Here is an 18151-nt window from a genome sequence, read left to right on the forward strand (position 1 = left end):
AACTATTGGCAAATGTGTTAACAATTGGAATGCTAATTAATAATCCGCGGGTCGTGAAAACTCACTAACACTGTGATTGTTCTGGTTGATTATGTTTCAACTCACCAACATTTGTCGAGTGACGGTGCTTCAATAACATGTTAAGGAGCATTCAACGTCATTCCATGTAGACGTTGGGGATAAGCAAGGACATGTATGTTGATGGAATTAGGTAATTATTTTTATATTTCGGTTGATCTTACAAAGGCTCGTGTAGAACACATATCAAACACCTAGTATCGCTACAATCAGTTGGCTTTTTATACCATTAGTAGCCATTTTTGTTTTTGGTTCATTACATCAAAATCCGTGCAGAATATTTTAATCTCAGTCGACGGTCTCGGTCTTTCCTAATTATTAGTACCGAGGAGAGCTACAACTGTCCAATATGTTAAGACTATTGACGACAATTTGAACAAAACATGTCCATCGTGACTTAAAAGAAGAGCCATCTCCGGCGGGATTCGAACCCACAGCCTCCGAATAACTGTTTCAACTAGAAGTCCGACGCTCTATCCGTTGCGCCACGGAGACACTGCATATCGCCTGCTTCGTATGCAAGGTATTTTTATTTTTTACATCACAACGTTTGACCAGATCACACTGCTCCTTTCGATCTTGACTCATAATTGAATACACAATATGTGTTTTTTATTTATATTTTATTATAACGTATTATGTACACGAAATTAAAATGACTAACCACGAATAAATGCTTTTCTCAAACAGAATATGAAGCTTCGCAAATGACTAATGGACACAGAGTACGATCTAAATCAGTAATTCCATTAAATGACAAATCTGATGACACGTCTTTACAAGGTGTACTACATATTTCTATTTCACTTTAATAGACGTCTGTCAGGATACCACTGGAATGTGTACTGCAATTTTGTATCTTCGTATCACTACAATGCCTTGGTGTACTACTGGATTGTGGAACACCAATATATTCACTGAGGGAAGGCGTTGCTGGTAGGACATCAAGTCGAGTGTCCACTGATTTTCCTCGACTTCGCACGGACGGAAAACGCGTCGTCGATTCTTTCAACATTTGTATTGGTGCTTGATGGTGCTTAGCATATAACACGGCATCTCTTTTCCGTTCTTGCCTCCGTTTTTGACCCCGACGATTCTGAAACCACTTCTGAAAAGTGAATAAAATAGATTATTGTATAATGAACAACAAGAAACTGTTCGCTTACATTATAACATACTTTGGTGCATACATAATGCTCTCACTTACCATAATTGACTTTTCCGATAATTTGGTAATTATGGCGATACGCTTGCGCATGTCGCGATTTAGATACTCCGTAGTAGTTGTAAATATTACTTCTAATAAAACCGACTGTGTTTCGCTGTAGATATAGCGACTTGATTTCCTGCCAACATAACTACCTGTAAAAATAAAAAAAACACATATTTGTGTCTGTAGCAATCGTGATACAACATTACGTGACCTAAACCACTATAATCCATTTTGAAGTTAATTCGGTGAGACATAATTATTTAAAGTAGAGCACATTGACTTACCTTTGCTGTGCGATTTACCATCTACGTAACCGCAGACATTCTTCCAATCAAACCGACCAGCAATATCTAACACCCGTAATACGTTCAACATAACATTGGCTGTAAAATGGGTGTTGTCAATATGTAATGCCATAGTATTCTTTATACGATACGCATGGGACGAGAAAGCGTGTAGCAATGATACACATGTGGTATGTTTTGGTTGATTTATAGTTTCGAATTCCTATACCAATTTTCGCATTTGTAAGGATATTCAAGAAAACTTTGTCAATTGATTGCCGCCCCCTTCTGTAAAATGCCGGCTGTTTACTTGCGCTTCAAATGTGTTAACTCGCAGTGTTGTTATGCCAATTAACACTCCATATAACGTGAAAAGACACAGGAACTCGGATGTGTAAAGCTGTTAATGATTGAACTTGCCGGCATTCACCGAGTGATGGCGCTTCGACAAAACAAAAAAAACGTCTACTGGCTGCGGCGATTTTGTTGTGTTTATTAATGAGTATACCATTTCAAAATGTGTATGGAATTATAAATCTCATCCGACGCTCTTCTCTCTTTGGTGTTCTTTAATTATTGACACTTAGGTAAGATACTGCTGTTTAATTCGGACAGAAGACTGACGTTAAATTGAACAAAACAAGCCAATAGAGAACTGCTTTTCTTTCAAAAATGCCGGCTTTCTAATATCATGGCAAATGTGTTAACTTTTGGCAAATGTGTTAATAATTGGAATGCTAATTAATAATCCGCGGATCGTGAAAACTCACTAACTCTGTGATTGTTCTGGTTGATTATGTTTCAACTCACCAACATTTACCGAGTGACGGTGTTTCAACAACATGTTAAAGAGCATTCAACGTCATTCCATGTAGACGTTGGGGATAAGCAAGGACATGTATGTTGATGGAATTAGGTAATTATTTTTATATTTCGGTTGATCTTACAAAGGCTCGTGTAGAACACGTATCAAACACCTAGTATCGCTACAATCAGTTGGCTTTTTATACCATTAGTAGCCATTTTTGTTTTTGGTTCATTACATCAAAATCCGTGCAGAATATTTTAATCTCAGTCGACGGTCTCGGTCTTTCCTAATTATTAGTACCGAGGAGAGCTACAACTGTCCAATATGTTAAGACTATTGACGACAATTTGAACAAAACATGTCCATCGTGACTTAAAAGAAGAGCCATCTCCGGCGGGATTCGAACCCACAGTCTCCGAATAACTGTTTCAACTAGAAGTCCGACGCGCTATCCGTTGCGCCACGGAGACACTGCATATCGCCTGCTTCGTATGCAAGGTATTTTTATTTTTTACATCACAACGTTTGACCAGATCACACTGCTCCTTTCGATCTTGACTCATAATTGAATACACAATATGTGTTTTTTATTTATATTTTATTATAACGTATTATGTACACGAAATTAAAATGACTAACCACGAATAAATGCTTTTCTCAAACAGAATATGAAGCTTCGCAAATGACTAATGGACACAGAGTACGATCTAAATCAGTAATTCCATTAAATGACAAATCTGATGACACGTCTTTACAAGGTGTACTACATATTTCTATTTCACTTTGATAGACGTCTGTCAGGATACCACTGGAAAATGTACTGCAATTTTGTTTCTTCGTATCACTACAATGCCTTGGTGTACTACTGGATTGTGGAACACCAATATATTCACTGAGGGAAGGCGTTGCTGGTAGGACATCAAGTCGAGTGTCCACTGATTTTCCTCGACTTCGCACGGACGGAAAACGCGTCGTCGATTCTTTCAACATTTGTATTGGTGCTTGATGGTGCTTAGCATATAACACGGCATCTCTTTTCCGTTCTTGCCTCCGTTTTTGACCCCGACGATTCTGAAACCACTTCTGAAAAGTGAATAAAATAGATTATTGTATAATGAACAACAAGAAACTGTTCGCTTACATTATAACATACTTTGGTGCATACATAATGCTCTCACTTACCATAATTGACTTTTCCGATAATTTGGTAATTATGGCGATACGCTTGCGCATGTCGCGATTTAGATACTCCGTAGTAGTTGTAAATATTACTTCTAATAAAACCGACTGTGTTTCGCTGTAGATATAGCGACTTGATTTCCTGCCAACATAACTACCTGTCAAAATAAAAAAAACACATATTTGTGTCTGTAGCAATCGTGATACAACATTACGTGACCTAAACCACTATAATCCATTTTGAAGTTAATTCGGTGAGACATAATTATTTAAAGTAGAGCACATTTACTTACCTTTGCTGTGCGATTTACCATCTACGTAACCGCAGACATTCTTCCAATCAAACCGACCAGCAATATCTAACACCCGTAATAAGTTCAACATAACATTGGCTGTAAAATGGGTGTTGTCAATATGTAATGCCATAGTATTCTTTATACGATACGCATGGGACGAGAAAGCGTGTAGCAATGATACACATGTGGTATGTTTTGGTTGATTTATAGTTTCGAATTCCTATACCAATTTTCGCATTTGTAAGGATATTCAAGAAAACTTTGTCAATTGATTGCCGCCCCCTTCTGTAAAATGCCGGCTGTTTACTTGCGCTTCAAATGTGTTAACTCGCAGTGTTGTTATGCCAATTAACACTCCATATAACGTGAAAAGACACAGGCACGCGGATGTGTAAAGCTGTTAATGATTGAACTTGCCGGCATTCACCGAGTGATGGCGCTTCGACAAAACAAAAAAAAAACGTCTACTGGCTGCGGCGATTTTGTTGTGTTTATTAATGAGTATACCATTTCAAAATGTGTATGGAATTATAAATCTCATCCGACGCTCTTCTCTCGTTGGTGTTCTTTAATTATTGATACATAGGTAAGATACTGCTGTTTAATTCGGACAGAACACTGACGTTAAATTGAACAAAACAATCCAATAGAGAACTGCTTTTCTTTCAAAAATGCCGGCTTTCTAATATCATGGCAAATGTGTTAATTTTTGGCAAATGTGTTAATAATTGGAATGCTAATTAATAATCCGCGGATCGTGAAAACTCACTAACTCTGTGATTGTTCCGGTTGATTATGTTTCAACTCACCAACATTTACCGAGTGACGGTGCTTCAACAACATGTTAAAGAGCATTCAACGTCATTCCATGTAGACGTTGGGGATAAGCAAGGACATGTATGTTGATGGAATTAGGTAATTATTTTTATATTTCGGTTGATCTTACAAAGGCTCGTGTAGAACACGTATCAAACACCTAGTATCGCTACAATCAGTTGGCTTTTTATACAATTAGTAGCCATTTTTGTATTTGGTTCATTACATCAAAATCCGTGTAGAATATTTTAATCTCAGTCGACGGTCTCGGTCTTTCTAATTATTAGCACCGAGGAGAGCTACAACTGTCCAATATGTTAAGACCATTGAGGACAATTTGAACAAAACATGTCCATCGTGACTTAAAAGAAGAGCCATCTCCGGCGGGATTCGAACCCACAGCCTCCGAATAACTGTTTCAACTAGAAGTCCGACGCGCTATCCGTTGCGCCACGGAGACACTGCATATCGCCTGCTTCGTATGCAAGGTATTTTTATTTTTTACATCACAACGTTTGACCAGATCACACTGTTCCTTTCGATCTTGACTCATAATTGAATACACAATATGTATTTTTTATTTATATTTTATTATAACGTATTATGTACACGAAATTAAAATGACTAACCACGAATAAATGCTTTTCTCAAACAGAATATGAAGCTTCGCAAATGACTAATGGACACAGAGTACGATCTAAATCAGTAATTCCATTAAATGACAAATCTGATGACACGTCTTTACAAGGTGTACTACATATTTCTATTTCACTTTGATAGACGTCTGTCAGGATACCACTGGAATGTGTACTGCAATTTTGTATCTTCGTATCACTACAATGCCTTGGTGTACTACTGGATTGTGGAACACCAATATATTCACTGAGGGAAGGCGTTGCTGGTAGGACATCAAGTCGAGTGTCCACTGATTTTCCTCGACTTCGCACGGACGGAAAACGCGTCGTCGATTCTTTCAACTTTTGTATTGGTGCTTGATGGTGCTTAGCATATAACACGGCATCTCTTTTCCGTTCTTGCCTCCGTTTTTGACCCCGACGATTCTGAAACCACTTCTGAAAAGTGAATAAAATAGATTATTGTATAATGAACAACAAGAAACAGTTCGCTTACATTATAACATACTTTGGTGCATACATAATGCTCTCACTTACCATAATTGACTTTTCCGATAAGTTGGTAATTATGGCGATACGCTTGCGCATGTCGCGATTTAGATACTCCGTAGTAGTTGTAAATATTACTTCTAATAAAACCGACTGTGTCTCGCTGTAGATATAGCGACTTGATTTCCTGCCAACATAACTACCTGTAAAAATAAAAAAAACACATATTTGTGTCTGTAGCAATCGTGATACAACATTACGTGACCTAAACCACTATAATCCATTTTGAAGTTAATTCGGTGAGACATAATTATTTAAAGTAGAGCACATTTACTTACCTTTGCTGTGCGATTTACCATCTACGTAACCGCAGACATTCTTCCAATCAAACCGACCAGCAATATCTAACACCGGTAATATGTTCAACATAACATTGGCTGTAAAATGGGAGTTGTCAATATGTAATGCCATAGTATTCTTTATACGATACGCATGGGACGAGAAAGCGTGTAGCAATAATACACATGTGGTATGTTTTGGTTGCTTTATAGTTTCGAATTCCTATACCAATTTTCGCATTTGTAAGGATATTCAAGAAAACTTTGTCAATGGATTGCCGCCCCCTTCTGTAAAATGCCGTCTGTTTACTTGCGCTACAAATGTGTTAACTGGCAGTGTTGTTATGCCAATTAACACTCCATATAACGTGAAAAGACACAGGAACTCGGATGTGTAAAGCTGTTAATGATTGAACTTGCCGGCATTCACCGAGTGATGGCGCTTCGACAAAACAAAAAAAAAATCCTACTGGCTGCGGCGATTTTGTTGTGTTTATTAATGAGTATACCATATCAAAATGTGTATGGAATTATAAATCTCATCCGACGCTCTTCTCTCTTTGGTGTTCTTTAATTATTGACACTTAGGTAAGATACTGCTGTTTAATTCGGACAGAAGACTGACGTTAAATTGAACAAAACAAGCCAATAGAGAACTGCTTTTCTTTCAAAAATGCCGGCTTTCTAATATTGTGGCAAATGTGTTAACTATTGGCAAATGTGTTAACAATTGGAATGCTAATTAATAATCCGCGGGTCGTGAAAACTCACTAACACTGTGATTGTTCTGGTTGATTATGTTTCAACTCACCAACATTTGTCGAGTGACGGTGCTTCAATAACATGTTAAGGAGCATTCAACGTCATTCCATGTAGACGTTGGGGATAAGCAAGGACATGTATGTTGATGGAATTAGGTAATTATTTTTATATTTCGGTTGATCTTACAAAGGCTCGTGTAGAACACATATCAAACACCTAGTATCGCTACAATCAGTTGGCTTTTTATACCATTAGTAGCCATTTTTGTTTTTGGTTCATTACATCAAAATCCGTGCAGAATATTTTAATCTCAGTCGACGGTCTCGGTCTTTCCTAATTATTAGTACCGAGGAGAGCTACAACTGTCCAATATGTTAAGACTATTGACGACAATTTGAACAAAACATGTCCATCGTGACTTAAAAGAAGAGCCATCTCCGGCGGGATTCGAACCCACAGCCTCCGAATAACTGTTTCAACTAGAAGTCCGACGCTCTATCCGTTGCGCCACGGAGACACTGCATATCGCCTGCTTCGTATGCAAGGTATTTTTATTTTTTACATCACAACGTTTGACCAGATCACACTGTTCCTTTCGATCTTGACTCATAATTGAATACACAATATGAATTTTTTATTTATATTTTATTATAACGTATTATGTACACGAAATTAAAATGACTAACCACGAATAAATGCTTTTCTCAAACAGAATATGAAGCTTCGCAAATGACTAATGGACACAGAGTACGATCTAAATCAGTAATTCCATTAAATGACAAATCTGATGACACGTCTTTACAAGGTGTACTACATATTTCTATTTCACTTTGATAGACGTCTGTCAGGATACCACTGGAATGTGTACTGCAATTTTGTATCTTCGTATCACTACAATGCCTTGGTGTACTACTGGATTGTGGAACACCAACATATTCACTGAGGGAAGGCGTTGCTGGTAGGACATCAAGTCGAGTGTCCACTGATTTTCCTCGACTTCGCACGGACGGAAAACGCGTCGTCGATTCTTTCAACTTTTGTATTGGTGCTTGATGGTGCTTAGCATATAACACGGCATCTCTTTTCCGTTCTTGCCTCCGTTTTTGACCCCGACGATTCTGAAACCACTTCTGAAAAGTGAATAAAATAGATTATTGTATAATGAACAACAAGAAACTGTTCGCTTACATTATAACATACTTTGGTGCATACATAATGCTCTCACTTACCATAATTGACTTTTCCGATAAGTTGGTAATTATGGCGATACGCTTGCGCATGTCGCGATTTAGATACTCCGTAGTAGTTGTAAATATTACTTCTAATAAAACCGACTGTGTCTCGCTGTAGATATAGCGACTTGATTTCCTGCCAACATAACTACCTGTAAAAATAAAAAAAACACATAGTTGTGTCTGTAGCAATCGTGATACAACATTACGTGACCTAAACCACTATAATCCATTTTGAAGTTAATTCGGTGAGACATAATTATTTAAAGTAGAGCACATTTACTTACCTTTGCTGTGCGATTTACCATCTACGTAACCGCAGACATTCTTCCAATCAAACCGACCAGCAATATCTAACACCGGTAATAAGTTCAACATAACATTGGCTATAAAATGGGTGTTGTCAATATGTAATGCCATAGTATTCTTTATACGATACGCATGGGACGAGAAAGCGTATAGCAATGATACACATGTGGTATGTTTTGGTTGATTTATAGTTTCGAATTCCTATACCAATTTTCGCATTTGTAAGGATATTCAAGAAAACTTTGTCAATGGATTGCCGCCCCCTTCTGTAAAATGCCGTCTGTTTACTTGCGCTACAAATGTGTTAACTCGCAGTGTTGTTATGCCAATTAACACTCCATATAACGTGAAAAGACACAGGAACTCGGATGTGTAAAGCTGTTAATGATTGAACTTGCCGGCATTCACCGAGTGATGGCGCTTCGACAAAACAAAAAAAAAACGTCTACTGGCTGCGGCGATTTTGTTGTGTTTATTAATGAGTATACATTTCAAAATGTGTATGGAATTATAAATCTCATCCGACGCTCTTCTCCATTTGGTGTTCTTTAATTATTGACACTTAAGTAAGATACTGCTGTTTAATTCGGACAGAACACTGACGTTAAATTGAACAAAACAAGCCAATAGAGAACTGCTTTTCTTTCAAAAATGCCGGCTTTCTAATATCATGGCAAATGTGTTAACTTTTGGCAAATGTGTTAATAATTGGAATGCTAATTAATAATCCGCGGATCGTGAAAACTCACTAACTCTGTGATTGTTCCGGTTGATTATGTTTCAACTCACCAACATTTACCGAGTGACGGTGCTTCAACAACATGTTAAAGAGCATTCAACGTCATTCCATGTAGACGTTGGGGATAAGCAAGGACATGTATGTTGATGGAATTAGGTAATTATTTTTATATTTCGGTTGATCTTACAAAGGCTCGTGTAGAACACGTATCAAACACCTAGTATCGCTACAATCAGTTGGCTTTTTATACCATTAGTAGCCATTTTTGTATATGGTTCATTACATCAAAATCCGTGTAGAATATTTTAATCTCAGTCGACGGTCTTGGTCTTTCTAATTATTAGCACCGAGGAGAGCTACAACTGTCCAATATGTTAAGACCATTGACAACAATTTGAACAAAACATGTCCATCGTGACTTAAAAGAAGAGCCATCTCCGGTGGGATTCGAACCCACAGCCTCCGAATAACTGTTTCAACTAGAAGTCCGACGCGCTATCCGTTGCGCCACGGAGACACAGCATACCGCCTGCTTCATATGCAAGATATTTTTATTTGTTACATCACAACACCAAACACCTTGTATCGCTACAACCAGTTGGCTTTTTATACCATTGGTAGCCATTTTTTTTATATTGGTTCATTCCATCAAAATGCGTGCAGAATATTTTAATCTCAGTCGACGGTCTCGGTCTTTCCTAATTATTAGTACCGAGGAGAGCTACAACTGTCCAATATGTTAAGACTATTGACGACAATTTGAACAAAACATGTCCATCGTGACTTAAAAGAAGAGCCATCTCCGGTGGGATTCGAACCCACAGCCTCCGAATAACTGTTTCAACTAGAAGTCCGACGCGCTATCCGTTGCGCCACGGAGACACTGCATATCGTCCGCTTCGTATGCAAGTAGTTGTAAATATTACTTCTAATAAAACCGACTGTGTTTCGCTGTAGATATAGCGACTTGATTTCCTGTCAACATAACTACCTGTAAAAATAAAAAAAACACTTTTATTTCACTTTGATAGACGTCGGTCAGGATACCACTGGAATGTGTACTGCAATTTTGTATCTTCGTATCACTTCAATGCCTTGGTGTACTACTGGATTGTGGAACACCAATATATTCACTGAGGGAAGGCGTTGCTGGTAGGACATCAAGTCGAGTGTCCACTGATTTTCCTCGACTTCGCACGGACGGAAAACGCGTCGTCGATTCGTTCAACATTTGTATTGGTGCTTGATGGTGCTTAGCATATAACACGGCATCTCTTTTCCGTTCTTGCCTCCGTTTTTGACTCCGACGATTCTGAAACCACTTCTGAAAAGTGAATAAAATAGATTATTGTATAATGAACAACAAGAAACTGTTCGCTTACATTATAACATACTTTGGTGCATACATAATGCTCTCACTTACCATAATTGACTTTTCCGATAAGTTGGTAATTATGGCGATACGCTTGCGCATGTCGCGATTTAGATACTCCGTAGTAGTTGTAAATATTACTTCTAATAAAACCGACTGTGTCTCGCTGTAGATATAGCGACTTGATTTCCTGCCAACATAACTACCTGTAAAAATTAAAAAAAAACATATTTGTGTCTGTAGCAATCGTGATACAACATTACGTGACCTAAACCACTATAATCCATTTTGAAGTTAATTCGGTGAGACATAATTATTTAAAGTAGAGCACATTTACTTACCTTTGCTGTGCGATTTACCATCTACGTAACCGCAGACATTCTTCCAATCAAACCGACCAGCAATATCTAACACCGGTAATATGTTCAACATAACATTGGCTGTAAAATGGGAGTTGTCAATATGTAATGCCATAGTATTCTTTATACGATACGCATGGGACGAGAAAGCGTGTAGCAATAATACACATGTGGTATGTTTTGGTTGCTTTATAGTTTCGAATTCCTATACCAATTTTCGCATTTGTAAGGATATTCAAGAAAACTTTGTCAATGGATTGCCGCCCCCTTCTGTAAAATGCCGTCTGTTTACTTGCGCTACAAATGTGTTAACTGGCAGTGTTGTTATGCCAATTAACACTCCATATAACGTGAAAAGACACAGGAACTCGGATGTGTAAAGCTGTTAATGATTGAACTTGCCGGCATTCACCGAGTGATGGCGCTTCGACAAAACAAAAAAAAACGTCTACTGGCTGCGGCGATTTTGTTGTGTTTATTAATGAGTATACCATTTCAAAATGTGTATGGAATTATAAATCTCATCCGACGCTCTTCTCTCTTTGGTGTTCTTTAATTATTGACACTTAGGTAAGATACTGCTGTTTAATTCGGACAGAAGACTGACGTTAAATTGAACAAAACAAGCCAATAGAGAACTGCTTTTCTTTCAAAAATGCCGGCTTTCTAATATCGTGGCAAATGTGTTAACTATTGGCAAATGTGTTAACAATTGGAATGCTAATTAATAATCCGCGGGTCGTGAAAACTCACTAACTCTGTGATTGTTCTGGTTGATTATGTTTCAACTCACCAACATTTGTCGAGTGACGGTGCTTCAATAACATGTTAAAGAGCATTCAACGTCATTCCATGTAGACGTTGGGGATAAGCAAGGACATGTATGTTGATGGAATTAGGTAATTTTTTTCATATTTCGGTTGATCTTACAAAGGCTCGTGTAGAACACATATCAAACACCTAGTATTGCTACAATCAGTTGGCTTTTTATACCATTAGTAGCCATTTTTTTATATTGGTTCATTCCATCAAAATGCATGCAGAATATTTTAATCTCAGTCGACGGTCTCGGTCTTTCCTAATTATTAGTACCGAGGAGAGCTACAACTGTCCAATATGTTAGACTATTGACGACAATTTGAACAAAACATGTCCATCGTGACTTAAAAGAAGAGCCATCTCCGGTGGGATTCGAACCCACAGCCTCCGAATAACTTTTTCAACTAGAAGTCCGACGCGCTATCCGTTGCGCCACGGAGACACTGCATATCGCCTGCTTCGTATGCAAGGTATTTTTATTTTTTACATCACAACGTTTGACCAGATCACACTGCTCCTTTCGATCTTGACTCATAATTGAATACACAATATGTATTTTTTATTTATATTTTATTATAACGTATTATGTACACGAAATTAAAATGACTAACCACGAATAAATGCTTTTCTCAAACAGAATATGAAGCTTCGCAAATGACTAATGGACACAGAGTACGATCTAAATCAGTAATTCCATTAAATGACAAATCTGATGACACGTCTTTACAAGGTGTACTACATATTTCTATTTCACTTTGATAGACGTCGGTCAGGATACCACTGGAATGTGTACTGCAATTTTGTATCTTCGTATCACTTCAATGCCTTGGTGTACTACTGGATTGTGGAACACCAATATATTCACTGAGGGAAGGCGTTGCTGGTAGGACATCAAGTCGAGTGTCCACTGATTTTCCTCGACTTCGCACGGACGGAAAACGCGTCGTCGATTCGTTCAACATTTGTATTGGTGCTTGATGGTGCTTAGCATATAACACGGCATCTCTTTTCCGTTCTTGCCTCCGTTTTTGACTCCGACGATTCTGAAACCACTTCTGAAAAGTGAATAAAATAGATTATTGTATAATGAACAACAAGAAACTGTTCGCTTACATTATAACATACTTTGGTGCATACATAATGCTCTCACTTACCATAATTGACTTTTCCGATAAGTTGGTAATTATGGCGATACTCTTGCGCATGTCGCGATTTAGATACTCCGTAGTAGTTGTAAATATTACTTCTAATAAAACCGACTGTGTCTCGCTGTAGATATAGCGACTTGATTTCCTGCCAACATAACTACCTGTAAAAATTAAAAAAAAACATATTTGTGTCTGTAGCAATCGTGATACAACATTACGTGACCTAAACCACTATAATCCATTTTGAAGTTAATTCGGTGAGACATAATTATTTAAAGTAGAGCACATTTACTTACCTTTGCTGTGCGATTTACCATCTACGTAACCGCAGACATTCTTCCAATCAAACCGACCAGCAATATCTAACACCGGTAATAAGTTCAACATAACATTGGCTGTAAAATGGGTGTTGTCAATATGTAATGCCATAGTATTCTTTATACGATACACATGGGACGAGAAAGCGTGTAGCAATGATACACATGTGGTATGTTTTGGTTGATTTATAGTTTCGAATTCCTATACCAATTTTCGCATTTGTAAGGATATTCAAGAAAACTTTGTCAATGGATTGCCGCCCCCTTCCGTAAAATGCCGTCTGTTTACTTGCGCTACAAATGTGTTAACTCGCAGTGTTGTTATGCCAATTAACACTCCATATAACGTGAAAAGACACAGGAACTCGGATGTGTAATGCTGTTGATGATTGAACTTGCCGGTATTCACCGAGTGATGGCGCTTCGACAAAACAAAAAAAAAACGTTTACTGGCTGCGGCGATTTTGTTGTGTTTATTAATGAGTATACCATTTCAAAATGTGTATGGAATTATAAATCTCATCCGACGCTCTTCTCTCGTTGGTGTTCTTTAATTATTGATACATAGGTAAGATACTGCTGTTTAATTCGGACAGAACACTGACGTTAAATTGAACAAAACAATCCAATAGAGAACTGCTTTTCTTTCAAAAATGCCGGCTTTCTAATATCATGGCAAATGTGTTAATTTTTGGCAAATGTGTTAATAATTGGAATGCTAATTAATAATCCGCGGATCGTGAAAACTCACTAACTCTGTGATTGTTCCGGTTGATTATGTTTCAACTCACCAACATTTACCGAGTGACGGTGCTTCAACAACATGTTAAAGAGCATTCAACGTCATTCCATGTAGACGTTGGGGATAAGCAAGGACATGTATGTTGATGGAATTAGGTAATTATTTTTATATTTCGGTTGATCTTACAAAGGCTCGTGTAGAACACGTATCAAACACCTAGTATCGCTACAACCAGTTGGCTTTTTATACCATTGGTAGCCATTTTTTTTATATTGGTTCATTCCATCAAAATGCGTGCAGAATATTTTAATCTCAGTCGACGGTCTCGGTCTTTCCTAATTATTAGTACCGAGGAGAGCTACAACTGTCCAATATGTTAAGACTATTGACGACAATTTGAACAAAACATGTCCATCGTGACTTAAAAGAAGAGCCATCTCCAGTGGGATTCGAACCCACAGCCTCCGAATAACTGTTTCAACTAGAAGTCCGACGCGCTATCCGTTGCACCACGGAGACACTACATATCGCCTGCTTCGTATGCAAGGTATTTTTAATTTTTACATCACAACGTTTGACCAGATCACACTGTTCCTTTCGATCTTGACTAATAATTGAATACACAATATGTATTTTTTATTTATATTTTATTATAACGTATTATGTACACGAAATTAAAATGACTAACCACGAATAAATGCTTTTCTCAAACAGAATATGAAGCTTCGCAAATGACTAATGGACACAGAGTACGATCTAAATCAGTAATTCCATTAAATGACAAATCTGATGACACGTCTTTACAAGATGTACTACATATTTCTATTTCACTTTGATAGACGTCTGTCAGGATACCACTGGAATGTGTACTGCAATTTTGTATCTTCGTATCACTACAATGCCTTGGTGTACTACTGGATTGTGGAACACCAATATATTCACTGAGGGAAGGCGTTGCTGGTAGGACATCAAGTCGAGTGTCCACTGATTTTCCTCGACTTCGCACGGACGGAAAACGCGTCGTCGATTCTTTCAACTTTTGTATTGGTGCTTGATGGTGCTTAGCATATAACACGGCATCTCTTTTCCGTTCTTGCCTCCGTTTTTGACCCCGACGATTCTGAAACCACTTCTGAAAAGTGAATAAAATAGATTATTGTATAATGAACAACAAGAAACAGTTCGCTTACATTATAACATACTTTGGTGCATACATAATGCTCTCACTTACCATAATTGACTTTTCCGATAAGTTGGTAATTATGGCGATACGCTTGCGCATGTCGCGATTTAGATACTCCGTAGTAGTTGTAAATATTACTTCTAATAAAACCGACTGTGTCTCGCTGTAGATATAGCGACTTGATTTCCTGCCAACATAACTACCTGTAAAAATAAAAAAACACATATTTGTGTCTGTAGCAATCGTGATACAACATTACGTGACCTAAACCACTATAATCCATTTTGAAGTTAATTCGGTGAGACATAATTATTTAAAGTAGAGCACATTTACTTACCTTTGCTGTGCGATTTACCATCTACGTAACCGCAGACATTCTTCCAATCAAACCGACCAGCAATATCTAACACCGGTAATATGTTCAACATAACATTGGCTGTAAAATGGGAGTTGTCAATATGTAATGCCATAGTATTCTTTATACGATACGCATGGGACGAGAAAGCGTGTAGCAATGATACACATGTGGTATGTTTTGGTTGATTTATAGTTTCGAATTCCTATACCAATTTTCGCATTTGTAAGGATATTCAAGAAAACTTTGTCAATGGATTGCCGCCCCCTTCTGTAAAATGCCGTCTGTTTACTTGCGCTACAAATGTGTTAACTGGCAGTGTTGTTATGCCAATTAACACTCCATATAACGTGAAAAGACACAGGAACTCGGATGTGTAAAGCTGTTAATGATTGAACTTGCCGGCATTCACCGAGTGATGGCGCTTCGACAAAACAAAAAAACGTCTACTGGCTGCGGCGATTTTGTTGTGTTTATTAATGAGTATACCATTTCAAAATGTGTATGGAATTATAAATCTCATCCGACGCTCTTCTCTCTTTGGTGTTCTTTAATTATTGACACTTAGGTAAGATACTGCTGTTTAATTCGGACAGAAGACTGACGTTAAATTGAACAAAACAATCCAATAGAGAACTGCTTTTCTTTCAAAAATGCCGGCTTTCTAATATCATGGCAAATGTGTTAACTTTTGGCAAATGTGTTAATAATTGGAATGCTAATTAATAATCCGCGGATCGTGAAAACTCACTAACTCTGTGATTGTTCCGGTTGATTATGTTTCAACTCACCAACATTTACCGAGTGACGGTGCTTCAACAACATGTTAAAGAGCATTCAACGTCATTCCATGTAGACGTTGGGGATAAGCAAGGACATGTATGTTGATGGAATTAGGTAATTATTTTTATATTTCGTTTGATCTTACAAAGGCTCGTGTAGAACACGTATCAAACACCTAGTATCGCTACAATCAGTTGGCTTTTTATACCATTAGTAGCCATTTTTGTATTTGGTTCATTACATCAAAATCCGTGTAGAATATTTTAATCTCAGTCGACGGTCTTGGTCTTTCTAATTATTAGCACCGAGGAGAGCTACAACTGTCCAATATGTTAAGACCATTGACGACAATTTGAACAAAACATGTCCATCGTGACTTAAAAGAAGAGCCATCTCCGGTGGGATTCGAACCCACAGCCTCCGAATAACTGTTTCAACTAGAAGTCCGACGCGCTATCCGTTGCGCCACGGAGACACAGCATACCGCCTGCTTCATATGCAAGATATTTTTATTTGATACATCACAACACCAAACACCTTGTATCGCTACAACCAGTTGGCTTTTTATACCATTGGTAGCCATTTTTTTTATATTGGTTCATTCCATCAAAATGCGTGCAGAATATTTTAATCTCAGTCGACGGTCTCGGTCTTTCCTAATTATTAGTACCGAGGAGAGCTACAACTGTCCAATATGTTAAGACTATTGACGACAATTTGAACAAAACATGTCCATCGTGACTTAAAAGAAGAGCCATCTCCGGTGGGATTCGAACCCACAGCCTCCGAATAACTGTTTCAACTAGAAGTCCGAAGCGCTATCCGTTGCACCACGGAGACACTACATATCGCCTGCTTCGTATGCAAGGTATTTTTAATTTTTACATCACAACGTTTGACCAGATCACACTGTTCCTTTCGATCTTGACTAATAATTGAATACACAATATGTATTTTTTATTTATATTTTATTATAACGTATTATGTACACGAAATTAAAATGACTAACCACGAATAAATGCTTTTCTCAAACAGAATATGAAGCTTCGCAAATGACTAATGGACACAGAGTACGATCTAAATCAGTAATTCCATTAAATGACAAATCTGATGACACGTCTTTACAAGGTGTACTACATATTTCTATTTCACTTTGATAGACGTCTGTCAGGATACCACTGGAATGTGTACTGCAATTTTGTATCTTCGTATCACTACAATGCCTTGGTGTACTACTGGATTGTGGAACACCAACATATTCACTGAGGGAAGGCGTTGCTGGTAGGACATCAAGTCGAGTGTCCACTGATTTTCCTCGACTTCGCACGGACGAAAAACGCGTCGTCGATTCTTTCAACTTTTGTATTGGTGCTTGATGGTGCTTAGCATATAACACGGCATCTCTTTTCCGTTTTTGCCTCCGTTTTTGACCCCGACGATTCTGAAACCACTTCTGAAAAGTGAATAAAATAGATTATTGTATAATGAACAACAAGAAACTGTTCGCTTACATTATAACATACTTTGGTGCATACATAATGCTCTCACTTACCATAATTGACTTTTCCGATAAGTTGGTAATTATGGCGATACGCTTGCGCATGTCGCGATTTAGATACTCCGTAGTAGTTGTAAATATTACTTCTAATAAAACCGACTGTGTCTCGCTGTAGATATAGCGACTTGATTTCCTGCCAACATAACTACCTGTAAAAATAAAAAAAAACACATATTTGTGTCTGTAGCAATCGTGATACAACATTACGTGACCTAAACCACTATAATCCATTTTGAAGTTAATTCGGTGAGACATAATTATTTAAAGTAGAGCACATTTACTTACCTTTGCTGTGCGATTTACCATCTACGTAACCGCAGACATTCTTCCAATCAAA

At 37.8% G+C, this 18151-nt stretch overlaps 8 non-coding genes across 8 annotated transcripts; all 8 read right to left on the bottom strand.

Moving 5' to 3' along the window:
- Nucleotides 1-2768: 2768 nt before the first annotated feature.
- TRNAR-UCU (transfer RNA arginine (anticodon UCU)) lies at nt 2769-2853 on the bottom strand. Its single transcript is given in 2 exon segments — nt 2769-2804; nt 2817-2853. It is a non-coding gene; the product is annotated as a tRNA-Arg (tRNA).
- A 2196-nt stretch (nt 2854-5049) lies between these two features.
- TRNAR-UCU (transfer RNA arginine (anticodon UCU)) lies at nt 5050-5134 on the bottom strand. The gene is given in 2 exon segments: nt 5050-5085; nt 5098-5134. It is a non-coding gene; the product is annotated as a tRNA-Arg (tRNA).
- Nucleotides 5135-9610: 4476 nt separating this feature from the next.
- Nucleotides 9611-9695, bottom strand: TRNAR-UCU (transfer RNA arginine (anticodon UCU)). The gene is given in 2 exon segments: nt 9611-9646; nt 9659-9695. It is a non-coding gene; the product is annotated as a tRNA-Arg (tRNA).
- A 280-nt stretch (nt 9696-9975) lies between these two features.
- Nucleotides 9976-10060, bottom strand: TRNAR-UCU (transfer RNA arginine (anticodon UCU)). Its single transcript is given in 2 exon segments — nt 9976-10011; nt 10024-10060. It is a non-coding gene; the product is annotated as a tRNA-Arg (tRNA).
- Nucleotides 10061-12085: 2025 nt separating this feature from the next.
- TRNAR-UCU (transfer RNA arginine (anticodon UCU)) lies at nt 12086-12170 on the bottom strand. The gene is given in 2 exon segments: nt 12086-12121; nt 12134-12170. It is a non-coding gene; the product is annotated as a tRNA-Arg (tRNA).
- Nucleotides 12171-14369: 2199 nt separating this feature from the next.
- Nucleotides 14370-14454, bottom strand: TRNAR-UCU (transfer RNA arginine (anticodon UCU)). Its single transcript is given in 2 exon segments — nt 14370-14405; nt 14418-14454. It is a non-coding gene; the product is annotated as a tRNA-Arg (tRNA).
- A 2192-nt stretch (nt 14455-16646) lies between these two features.
- On the bottom strand, nt 16647-16731 carry TRNAR-UCU (transfer RNA arginine (anticodon UCU)). Its single transcript is given in 2 exon segments — nt 16647-16682; nt 16695-16731. It is a non-coding gene; the product is annotated as a tRNA-Arg (tRNA).
- A 280-nt stretch (nt 16732-17011) lies between these two features.
- TRNAR-UCU (transfer RNA arginine (anticodon UCU)) lies at nt 17012-17096 on the bottom strand. The gene is given in 2 exon segments: nt 17012-17047; nt 17060-17096. It is a non-coding gene; the product is annotated as a tRNA-Arg (tRNA).
- Between the last annotated feature and the right edge of the window lie 1055 nt (nt 17097-18151).

This window comes from Saccoglossus kowalevskii, chromosome 13, assembly GCF_978046115.1.
Source record: "Saccoglossus kowalevskii chromosome 13, keSacKowa6.1, whole genome shotgun sequence".
Classification (NCBI taxonomy): Eukaryota; Metazoa; Hemichordata; class Enteropneusta; family Harrimaniidae; genus Saccoglossus; species Saccoglossus kowalevskii.